Source organism: Rhinopithecus roxellana, chromosome 12 (assembly GCF_007565055.1).
Source record: "Rhinopithecus roxellana isolate Shanxi Qingling chromosome 12, ASM756505v1, whole genome shotgun sequence".
Lineage (NCBI taxonomy): Eukaryota > Metazoa > Chordata > Mammalia > Primates > Cercopithecidae > Rhinopithecus > Rhinopithecus roxellana.
Window position 1 is genome coordinate 70,538,342 of NC_044560.1, and position 13,369 is coordinate 70,551,710.

A 13,369-nucleotide genomic window follows, 5' to 3' on the forward strand; every position below is an offset into this window, starting at 1 on the left:
AAGAAAAGATTTCTGCTAGCATTTTCAAATTCAAATTTGATATTCAGTTGGAGCTGGGGGCAAAGTTTCAGATAAGCCTTTATTGTATATAAAACTACTTCTCTGTCTTTGGGAGTTAAACTGATAATGAGGATGATGCAGCTAGCAAATCAGTTACATCCAAGTGTTAAAGACCATAAATCCACTTGTTTGGGGTGTTTTTGCTTGAGCTAATGCTCAAATATGTTTTCTGTCAGGAAACAAGTGGCAGTAGCTGCAGCAATGATATTGGTTCTTGGATAACCCAAGGTGCCCCATGAAATGATAATAATTTCTTTAAAATCTCCTCCCCAAATTTGAATGCACTTTATTTAAAAGCTAAATATATGCTCTCCACAAGAGACTATAGCATGAGGTGAAAAGTCTAACTAAATATGAAATAGGATTAAGAATCACTCCACAGTGCCCAGCCCAAATGCTACCATCTCAGTGTGAAGGTCCCCTGACTTTCATTTCAAAATTACATTTAAAATAAACCAAAGACAAAAATTCTTATTTGAATGACCACACATGAAAAACTTGAGTGCAGTTTTAAAATATAAGCCTAATTATAGGCAGCTGAGTACTGCCTGGGGAAAAAAAATCATATAACCTTGTAGAAGGGCCTAACTATACATTCATAGTGTCTGAATTTCTCTTCCCTCTGGCTCTAAGAGCATTTTAACTGCTTATAATCAGCATCCTCCTCTACTCCTGAAAGTAACTGGTAGTTCCAGACTTTCTTCAGTCTCCACAGAGGCTCAACCCTGCCCCTCTCATTCATAGCAGTTAATACTGCTTCCCTCTTCATCAGGAAAATTGAATTCATTGGTGTGATCCCAACATCCAGCTTTCTATCTCATTGTACCCACTACAACCTACAAGTGCATCTATGGCCACACACATTGACACTTTTCTTCCAGTCTCAGAGAAAAAGGTGAGTTTTCCTTTGTTTAAGACCCATCTTCTTCCTCTGGGAGCATCATTTAATCAGGTGAACCTCTCTCACATACATCTCAAGCCAGTCTCTCTCTCTCTCTCTCCTACTGTCTCCTTTTCAGCATATAAACATCTTCAAGCTGCTCCCATCAGCATATAAACATCTTCAAGCTGCTCCCAAAAAGATTATCCCTCAATTCCATATCTCCCTTAGCCCCATATCTGCCCCAAATTATGGTCTAGCTTCTCTCCCCACCCCACCATATCTCCAGCTAAACTTTTCAAAACATCAGCATCCATCATTTTCATTCACAGCTCCATTGCAATGTCCTCTATACCTTCCTTTCTACTGAAATTTTCCTTATTTCAGTAGTCATATTTCTGTATTTCACTAGTTACACTGAATTCTGTTAATAATTATCTACTCCTTAATGAAACTCTATTCTACCTTGACTTCAATTGAACCATCCTTTCCCGATTTTCTCCAATCCACTCACTATTTCTTCTCTCCTTTTGACATCGGCTCATCTTCCTCTACCTATCCCTTCAGTGGTGTTTCTTCACCTTCTAAATACTATTCCTCCTTTACCCTCATAAAACTTCTTTCATCCTTGTGACTCTAAATACCACATAAAAGTGGATGTGTCCTTTACCTCCAACACTGACTTCTCTCCTGATTTTTCTATTCATATATATAACTGCCCACTAAACAACTCTACCCGAATGTCCTGTAGACATCATAAACTTAGTATGTCCAAAGTGGCATTTATCATATTCTCCCAAACTCATCTCTTCTTGCTATATCCTCTTTCTAAATTAATATCACCTCTATCCCCTGAGACATCCAAACCAGAAACTTAGGAATCATCCTTGACTGGCTACTTCATTCTCTACATTAACCAAGCATTTCTGACTTAGTCAATTAAAATGTTATTGAATATCATACTCTCCTCTCCATCCCTACTGCTTCTCCCTTAGTGAAAGCCCTGGTGATCAGAACCTAGTCTCTTCAACAGTCTCTGTATCTGTCTGCCTTTATTTGGTCTTGCTGCCCTCAAACAATCTTCTGCAAAACCACCAGACTGATATACCTAAAGGCCTAACCATATCATTCCCCTTTTTAGAAACCCTTTAGTTACTTCTCTCCACAGTTTTCTAAGCTCCTTCACATTGCATACTTTACCTTAAAGAGCTCTCTGCCCCTACTGATCTCTCCAGCTTCATCTCTCACTTCTTCCTAACTCATGTTATATGATCTAGAAACACTTCAAAATTTCTCACAAATACCACTCTTCTTCACACATCCATGACTTCACATGGACTCAAGGGAAGATATGTGGGGTCCTTCTCTAGTTTGACTTTGATCTATCAGTCAAACTGTGGGTATTTGTCAGCCTTTTTTGGATTACATACTCAAATTGGCTCAGTTAAAGTAGCTTTATGGTAACATAACTGGGAAAATAAGAGACAGGAAATCACACAAAAGCAACACAGAGCCAGACCTAAGGGAGCACTGGAATATCATTCTAAATACAACATTAACTCTAGTAGGGCAGGAGCAGTGGGGAGCACTCCATGGCCACTCACAGTTTCCCCTCTAGAAGTATCTATTCATGGCTCAATTGTTCTACCATTATGGTGGTCCAACTGTTCATAGTGGTTCTGCTTTACTGGTTTGGGCACAATTGATTTATTTACTATCACCATACTCTGGCTTTTCTCTATTCTCTTTTCTAGTTCATGGATGTTTATTGTCTTCTCTCTGCATGTCTTTCTGTTTTACCTCATACCTGCCTTATCATTTTATGTATGATCAGAATTTAAACTTTCCCTAAGAGAGGATCAGATTGGTTGGTCAGATACCATGTGTATAGATATTGTAGGTACCTCTTTGAGAAGCATTATCCCCCGAAGTGTCCTTGTCCTGAGTGTGAGTTTCATATAGAGAAATTATGAAGATTTTTGAAAAATCTGCTACCAAGAAGACTTTGGATATAAGTGCACTCTGAGATCCCTCAAGAGAAGGTAATATAACTGGCAGAAACTTTTTATGACTTGTAAGTTCACTTTTCAGACAAGATTGGGCACATTCAGGGTGGTATGGTCTTAGATGTAAGTTCAATGTTTAAATTCTTACAGTTATACCATCATAACACTCACCTTTTACTGAGCAACGGCTAGGTGACAAATACTTTACATACATTATTTTAATTCTTATGAATACACTGGAAGTCAGTCACTATTCACACCTTACAAGGAAAATTAGTATGTTCAAGGTTGCCCAAGTGACCTAATAAGTGATAAAAGAATTCTAATCAAAAACTTCCTGGTTCCAAGGCTAATCCTATTCCTTCTGTACCTTTGCTACATCTAGACTATATTTCTTCATCCTCTTGTCTGTAATTTATTACAGAACGCTCTATAATACTAACTACTTTATAGCTTTTCTTATTCTTCAGCCTTGTCTTTGTTCAATACAAGAACAAAGTTGCAGCTTTTGACACATGATGTCCTAGTCTCATTGTGTCTAATATACGTGAGAACTTTTTCTCCAAATTTCTGTCTGTATCATTCTCAGTCAAAAATTGATCAAAGTTTAAAAATTGACAGTATGATGTCCTCATTAGTCCAGCTCTTCTCTCATTGAGAAGATGGCTTCAGTATAGATGTAGCCCAGCAGCATTTTTTTCTTTAGTATGTGGCTGTACATTAAATATACAAATATGTTGACATCTAAGTAATTTTAAAAGGAAAGAAATGAATGTGGTGTTTTAACTTTTGTTGACTCAGTAAAGAGGCTGGGAGTGTTCATATTTTAAATAAATGTATATAAAATAAAAATGTACATTTCAATGAAGTAACAAAAATGTGTGCTACAGTGGAAATACAAATATCCTCTTCTTTCTGAGTGGAGTTTTCAAAACTGAAGAGCTTAAGACCATGAACAACTACACACACCCCAGCTTATCTTAGTTCAAATACCACTCAGCGGTGCTGAGTTGAGAGAAATCCTTTGTGACATCAGGATGTTACACAACTAAACATGACTTCCAACATTTTATTTCTATCGTTCTTTTCAAATTGCATTCACGGCCACAACTGCTCTCTTCTAATAAAGGTGAGAGCAATAGCATTTCTTCTTTTAGAATAGCAATGATATTACCAAAGAAAAATAATCAAAGTTGGCAAATTTATTTTGGAATTCTCAATGGAAACCAACGTTCATTTAACTTGCCTCATAGCTCGCATCCCCCAAATCATCACCCGGGAATAGTAGCTTACAAATTTTAACATTAAATAAACGTAAAGCATTAGAACTGATGCAAAGTACTATTATTTTGACATACTGTAATTTGAAAAGGGTAAATCAATTTAAACCATTTTTGTTTAAAATCAGCTCCTAAGGCTATAAACTCATAGTGGTTGCCAAGTTTCAACCCAAAGTGAATGTTAAAGTCTATGTCATTAACCCTTGAAAAATGAGCTCTATCATGGAAACAATGACAGACCTGGGCACTACCAGGTGCAGCTGCTGAAACTGACAGTCAGTCAAGTAAGAGTAATGCATGGTTTCTTCATATGCAAATCACATAATATGTGCTTACCTTTAAAGAGCAATGTCAGATTATTGTAAAAGTGTTTAGATATAAATACCTTTTTTTAAGAAACCAAATTCATTTATACTGAACTCTCTATGGCTGACATAGCATGATAAATCACCTCATTACACAGGAAGCCATAAATATGGCTATTGAGGATGAGTGTGATTGTAAATGAGACTGCTGGAATTCTACTGTGTCTTGCAATGACCCTCAATAAAAAGATACCTGTAGATCATGGTAAGTTTCCCTTGGAAATAGTGCCCCACGCTTACAATGTTATCCAAATAAGTTTTCTGATCCTTGGGGTTTGTTTCTTAAAATAACACCATTAGGGTATCTTTTTCACGGCGATGTCCATGAGTTAAACAACAATAAACCTTCTAAACATGTTGCAACACATTAGTAAATACAAATTGATGAGTTTATATCCTGGGAAAAGTCACAAAAGTAGCCTTCTGGGGTGCTAAGGATATTCTAAATCTTAATCTGATGGTCATTCCAAGGAGTATGTGTGTTAGTTCATTTTCATACTGCTGTAAAGAACTACCCAAGACTAGGTAATTTATAAAGGAAAGAGGTTTAACTGACTGACAGTTGAGCATGGCTGAGGAGGCCTCAGGAAACTTACAATCATGGCAGAAGGTGAAGGAGAAGCAAGGTAGCTTCTTCACAAGGCGTCAGGAAGGAAAACTGCTGAGCAAAGAGGGAAAAGCCCCTTATAAAACCATCAGATCGGCCGGGCGTGGTGGCTCAAGCCTGTAATCCCAGCACTTTGGGAGGCTGAGACGGGCGGATCACGAGGTCAGGAGATCGAGACCATCCTGGCTAACACGGTGAAACCCCGTCCCTACTAAAAATACAAAAAACTAGCTGGGCGAGGTGGTGGGCGCCTGTGGTCCCAGCTACTCGGGAGGCTGAGGCAGGAGAATGGCGTGAACCCGGGAGGCGGAGGTTGCGGTGAGCTGAGATCTGGCCACTGCACTCCAGCCTGGGCGACAGAGCAAGACTCCGTCTCAAAAAAAAAAAAAAAAAAAAAAAACCATCAGATCTTGTGAGAACTCACTCACTATCATGAGAACAGCACGGGGGAGATGGCCCCCCAAGATTCAATTACCTCCACCTGGTCTCTTCCTTGACACCTGGGGATTAAGGAGATTATGGGAATTACAATTCAAGATGAGATTTGGGTGGGAACACAAAGCCTAACCATATCAACGTGTGTGTATACATGTGTGTGTATAATCACAGAGCTGTACACTTAAGATTTGTGCACTTTATGCAGATTATTTTGCAATTTTTTACAAAAAGTTAAAAAGCAAAACAAAGCAAAAACATTCTGACATCCCTAAGTCATTTTTTAAATAACAACTTAGAACAAGAACTGCTAATGTGAACTTTAAGTATCACCTCCCAAATTGGAAGCCCATGTTCTATTCTCCAGTCCTTGCCTCCCAAATCCTTTTATATTCTTCATGTAAAAAAATGTCAAGGTAGAACTCTTCCTAGGGTGAATTTACTATTCAAGTCTGGAAACATTCAGGCTAAAGTGAGATTTCCAAAAAAGATTGTAATGCCTTTATAGAGAAGAAGTAAGATGAGAAGTCGTCCAGACAGCTGGCAGAAAAAAAAAAGGACAGAGAGAAGGAAGATGTAAAGTGTTCTGAAATATATACAGAGCTGAAGATCAAAGATCCCTAGTATGTCCATCCAAGGGAGTCCCCACAGGTTTCTTGATCCTCAGTTCATCATTCCCACCATTATTCATATTCTTATAAACCTCTCACATCCAGCTCACTTCCCTCTCACCTGCTCAATCACCAGGCATAGGACAAAAGGAACTACAAAGTCCCCAGCTGTGCTGTCTGCCAAAGACAATAGGTGCTGTTACAATAGCTCAGGCTCATGTTTAAAAATCAGAACGTCCATTTGATTTTCAATTTATCTTTACAGTTAGAAACTTTTCTGGCTCTTGGTAACAGAAAACCCAAAGCATATTCGATATCTGTGCCTATGCAGTACACAGACACCTGAGTATATGGTAAATGTAGTTTTTGTAGCACATGTTGCTCCTTATTTAATTCATTTAGCCTGACAGAGTTCATAAAAATGAATGCAACAATAGTAATATTTAATTTAGGTCCACTGGCATTTCTCATGATGTACCTTAAAAAGATGTAATACATATTATAAATGTGAGAGCAGATGTATACACAGACATGCTTTTCACTCCAAGGTACATTAATAGAATGATAAATTCCATGCATTAAATCTATAAGAACCAAAATACTCTGAGTTAAGACATCTGTACAGAATTAGGTGCCAAATGAAATGTCACAATCAAATAAAACATTTCTGTATGATAATCATAGGATTTTTTTTTTTTTAGAGCTAGAAAGAACCTTTGAAATCACCCAGTACAACTTGCTCATTGACAGACATCTAACCTGAGTTTTTAAAAAATTAAATGACTTATACAAGCCTACACAGCAAGTTAGTGAAAAGGCCATAGCTAGAATCTTCCTTCTCCAGGTGCAGTGCTCCTTCTACCACATCATTAGCAGCAATGGCTTATGAAGAAAAAATGCACAAGATGTCACTGTAATAACCTCATGTGCTCATTTTAGTGTGTCAACGGATGCTTTTTGTGATGCATTCTCATAATTTCTCACACTTCTGCTAACTTGATCAGTCTTCCCTCTTCTTGAAGACTGGAACAGGAATCAAACTGGATTCTTTGGACCCTAGAGCACATAGTGCAAATTGAATGGACCCTGTGGGCACTTAGTTGGTTGGTGATGGAGTCAAACATTGGTCATTTATATTCTACATGGGTATTCACACAGGGTCTACTTATCCAAACAAACAAGATCAAAATTGTATTTATTTAATATAAAACCTGCATCCTAACTAGACCAACCTAATCTGAGAACTGAAATTTAAAAGAAGTATTACAATTTAAAATGTCTCAACATAGAGCTCAGAACCAAAGCAGACAGAAGCCATGGCAGCAGAGGAATGAAAGGGAATAACAATTTAAGTCCCAGAGCACACTGGGTCCACCAAAAAGGTTTCAAAATCACAAATTTAAAGGATCGTTAAGACATAGTCTAATTTCTGAAAAGTATATGAAAATTTCAACTGCAATACTTCACCTGATATCTGACATGCGATTACCAAAGACCTAAACTGAAGGCCACAGAAAACACTAAAACAAACACCCAGCATTGCTGTTGCCCAATTTGGCTTTGAGAAATTATATTTGAGTAACACAAACTTCAGTTTACCCTTCTATGCAGCAGCCTAAGTCAGAAACTGTGCCTGTGTCTCAGCTGAAATGTGACATGAAGCTAAGTACGAAGCAGCCAACTCCAGTTTAGACAATGCAGTCCTAGAATGACTCTTACCACAAGGACAGTGAAATATTGCAATAGTAGCAGGTTGCTAACTAATACAAATGATTGGAAGACTCCGTGTAAATGTTTGAATTCAGAAAATTATCAAGGAAGCAAAAAAGACCAAGAAATTAAGGTTAACACAAGCTGTCTTTTGTTCTTTTATAGAAATGTGTGGATGGAAACCATTAACAGCACTGCCTTGGACACTAGTAAACTTCCTGCAGAGTGTTTTATAAAGGCAATGAACTTGTATGTGCCTCACTGAACAGACCTGCTATTAAATCTTCCCTAAGAAATGGGATGAGATTGCTGGGGTGTTTTGTGAGCAGTGTGAGCTTTGTCCGTACGTAGCAAGGAATTTTAATCACTGACCCCCAAATTATGATTTCCCTAAGTGAAATAAAATAGAAACCAATCCAGTACACACTCTACATCATCAATTTTTAATCTACCTCGTTTTAAAGATTTCTCTTGTTAGAAGTAGATTTGAGGGAAAGGAGTAAAGTAGAAATCTCAAATGACAAATATCCAGCCTTGACAACCCAATCACAAACAAATTAAATGTCCATCTCTGTCACAGCTGGCAACCCCAGCCTGGCCTGAGGGAAATCCTCCATGTTGTTTGGAGCAAATGTATTGGAAGTTAATCAAAATCTAATGAATCCCTTAGGAAAATAGCTCCTTAGTCCACATCTGTAAGAACTGTCCGGAGGTATACACCAGTTGCTTTCTGGGATAACAATTGTTGTGTAAACAAGAGAACTGGACACCCCCAGGAAAACATTTCAGCTATGTCTGTTATCCAAATCTACGTCTTCACCCACCAAAGTGTCAAGGTAATTCATCTGTTGATCTGTCTAACAATATATTTTATTACTGACATGTACGGAGAGAAAAGACCAGAAGGAGGAAAGTTGTCAGGGCAAAGGGAAGAGGTAATTTTTGACTTCTAAACAAAGCCTATCTATAATCATTTGGTCTTATCAACCCATCCAGTTTATTTTGAATTTTCTAAAAGTATGAAAAAAAAATGCTTATAAGGGTGAATTTGGAACATTAATTTAATCAGAGGAAAACAAGGGACATGAAAAGGGCAAGGAAATAAGAAAAAGGTACCAAGAAAGTTATCATCAGCAGTAATCATACTTGTCCTGAACCCTGGTTCTTTTCAGAACTGCTTACAGTGCTGAAAAACGAGCCCTTTCAATAAAAAAAAAAAAAAAAAAAAAAAAAAAAAAAACCTGTAATAACTACATCAGACATTTTTCTTGGGCTTCCAAGATTCCAGGCACTTCACGCACATTATCTCTAAATCTCATTATTGCCTGGCAAGGAAGGGGTCATTATCCCCATTTTGTAGATGATGAAACTGAATTTCGGAGAGATTTGAACCTTGCCAAGCACAGAGCAGATAAGTAGCAAATAAAAATTCCTACCCACAGCTTGAACTGTTTTTACCTCACCAAGATCAAATTCTCTCCTTTCTGCCCCTCTCTCTTTCTGGTCTTCTCAATGGTTTTCTCTCTCAGGGAAGTCCTATTGTTTATAGTTCCAAATCTAAAGCAAATTAAAAGCTGCCTCATACCAAAAGGCTACTCCAAAGCATGTAATCAGCAAGACAGGTAAAATCACTTGGTTCTATTATGTTGCAGATTATATAATTAGTCAAAGCAAAATGGGGCAAAGAAATGTGGGAGCAAACAGGTTTAGGGCTACACTTCCCTTATGTATATTCAACCTTTGCACAAAGACTTATTGTTCCCGCCTTTCTTAGCCGATTCGAAAGTGCTGAGTTCCAATGCCATTTTAAGGTTTACAATCCCTGGAAGGGCTCACATGAAAATGAGGCAGCAACCATATGGTTTCAGTTTCCTCCTCTGCCCCCACAAAGAAGCCTACTACACACCTCTAATTAAAGGATAAACATTCACACTAGAAACTGTAATTAAAGGATTTATACACACCTAGGATCCTCTTGACAACACACTCATTCATATTACTATGTAAAAGTTTTATTTACTCCCATGCGAACTTACAATTTTAATGCCGTTTTATGGTCCATCCCAAAGGCATAACTTGAAGGGGCTGGAGACGCCTTTGAAAAAAGAAAAGAAAAAAAAAAAAAAAAACTAGAAATCTAACTTTTGATTGAAATGATGACTTTTTTTGCTGGGTGTGGTGGCTCACGCCTATAACCCCAGCACTTTGGGAGGCCAAGGTGGTTGGATCACCTGAGGTCAGCAGTTCAAGACCAGCCTAGTCAACATGGTGAAACCCTGTCTCTACTAAAAATACAAAAAAAAAAAAAAATTGGCCAGGAATTGTGGCACATGTCTGTAAACTCAGTTACTCGGGAGGTTGAGGCAGGAGAACCGCTTGAACCCAGGAGGCGGAGGTTGCAGTGAGTGGAGATGGCACCACTGCACTCCAGTGGGCAAAAGAGTGAGACTCCATCTCAGAAAAAAAAAAAAAAAAAAAAAGAAGAAATGATGACTTTTTAAAACTGTTTGAAATCTCTCTGAGAACTGTATTTAGCAATCTTTGCTAGGAGCCATTTTGGTGTCCACATACTAGCCCCCTTACGGACAACATAATGTCACTTAGTGTCAAAATATTATGGGAGCAAGAGCCTAGGAGTTGGAGTCAGAAATGCAATAGCTTTGAATTCTGGTTTTGATTCTTTCTAGGTGCTGACTTGTGGTATATTATTTAAATTCCTTGAGTCTCAATTTCCTCATAGAGCAAGATCAATATATGTTTCACGGGGTAGTTGTGGGGATTGAATGAGGTAAAGTACATAAAGCCCAACAGAATACCTTGGCACATATCAGGGTGAAAAGTTGCTCTGTTCTATATTTCTTTCTCTAAATTCTAGTAACAGATTCATTCAACCAGTGTTTCAACAAGTGCTTTTTGTGCTTTTCGAGGTAAAAAGCACAAATCTAAGATTTTAGGCACTAAAAGGGGTAAGTTACTATCTTTTCTTATTCTTAAAGAACTTATAGATTAGTGGAGGACTTACTTATACATTACGTACACGTATATAAGAAATTTTATCTTAGGCACAATGTGATAAGTAAAACTAATAACTAATATTTATTTAACTCTTTCATTATGCCAAATACTGTGATTTATACCATTTAGTTTAATGCCTATAACCTTAGTGCTATAGGAGGTATTAGTAAAGTTCTGTGAAAGCCCAGAGAAAGAAATTATTAATACCAAGAAAGGAAACTCTGAAGGCTCTTCTGGAGTATTTGTGATATTTAAATCAGGTTTTAAAAGATGAGCAGGATTTTAACAGCCTGAGATATTTAATTGTCTAGGAGGAAAAGGCCAGGCACAGTGTCTCACACCTATAATCACAACACTTTGGGAGGTTGAGGCAGGAGAATTGCTTTAGGCCAGGAGTTTGAGCCAGGCTGAGCAATATAGTGAGATCCCTATCATCTCTACCAAAAAACAAAAAAGAATTTTTTTAAATTAGGCAGGCATAGTGTCACATGCCTGTAATCCTAGTTACTTGGAAGACTGATAGCTTGAGCTCAAGAGTTGAGGTTACAGGCAGCTATGATAATACCACTGCACTCCAGCCTGCATGACATAGTGAGACCCAGTTTCAAAAAAAAAAAAAGCGGGGGAGAAGTGGAGGGAACAGAAACAGCAAATGTAAAGATCATGAAAGCATTCAGTTCAGTATTTCTAGAAAATACAAGTATCCCATAGTAGCCACTGGACTAGAAGATCAAGCTGTAAAGTTAGGATGGACATAAATGGTAGAGACCACAGAGACCATGCTAAGGACTGGATCATTTCCCTATGAATTACTCAATCAGATCTATGTTTTAAGAAGACCATGGGAGTGAATGTAACAGATTAGAAAGATGAATAACTGGATATAGAGAGTCCAGTTCTGGGCCTGGAAATAAAAGTCCAACGAGTACATATGTTCACTACTACCCCTGCCAACGAGTTAAGGTAAATGCAGTTCTTTCCAGTGGCATTGGTCTGTGTAGGGAAGAATAAAGATTCAACCTGAATTTGTGGCTGTCACTGTCTTCCAGGAAGATTAGACTCCTGACAGCCTGAACTGTGGATTGAAGCGGTCTTCACGTGAGAAATTCAACAGGCTAAGAAAAAGTTGTTTAATAAAATTTAGGAACCAGAGAGGAGATATAAGCCAAGTCTAGGCTTCAGGAAAATTCATACCAGAATTTTTTTTTTACATAACTGGGCCTTTTGTAGCTACACATCACACTCATAAAAATTCAATCACCAATAATGCATCAACTCCAAAACAATGACTTGATAGGCTTTTTTCTTCTTTTTTGCAGTGGGTGGAAGGATAGTTTTTTGATTTTTGTTTTTGCGGGGTTTTTTTTTTTACATTTAATGATCCTCAGCCTCTCAAGGAAAGGATGTTTATCCTCATCCTTGTTTCCTAAGCCCCTACACAGGACATGGAACATAGAGGATGCTGCATAATTTAATAAATGTTTAATTATTTGATCAATTAATTCAAGTCAGAAGGCCATAATAGGCTAAACCAGACTTCAGCTGGTTCTAGTTATGTGGATCAATGTGAGAGCCACTTCTTTAGCATTTTAGACAAAGTGGCTCCATAAGGACCTTAGGTCCATTTCCAGGCCATCCTTGCATTTGTAAAAAGAAGATTTCTAGGAGAAGGTTGTTTCCACTTCCCCCAAGCTCTGTAATATGTATAAGACCACACAAAATGCAATAGAATTTTTTCCCTAAATAGATATTTATTCTACTCTTCAGAACCTTGTAAGCATGGAGTATTAGCATTTTTGTGAATTGGTCTCCCCTGAACAGATAAATGCCTGATATATGCTAATATATATGATTTATGTATCTTTTTAGATAGACAAGCCTATACAAGAAGTCTAGAAGTTATAAACCTTCATTTTCTTCCTTGAGTCTTCTACCAGTCTGTAATTGAGTCCTCCTTGTCTGGTCTCTGTCTGTCTTCACCTTTTATTTATTCCTGCTCTTTCAGCAGTGTCTCAGCTCTTTCTTGTTGGCCTTGGACGTGGATTTTCAGCCAAATGGTTCCATCCAGTTTTCTCTCCAATGGAGCTGTGTATGACTTGTACAGCTCCAGGGTAACCGAGAAAATAAAGGAAAATGATCATTCCTTGTCCAACTCAAAATTAAATATGTAAAAGACAAATATTTCTTTTGTCTGATTGCATATTCAAGCAGACTCTATTGATATGCTTACAGAGTTGTTCTGATTTCTTTATTCTTCCAAAGAATCTTTTCTGTCATCCTTGATAGGTATGTGCCAGAACTCCAGAGAGTATAGTTAGAACTCTGACCCCCCAAAAAAAGAGGTGGAGGAGAAAATCCTGTCTTGATACAATACCATAAAGATATAAAGTAGGAAAAATT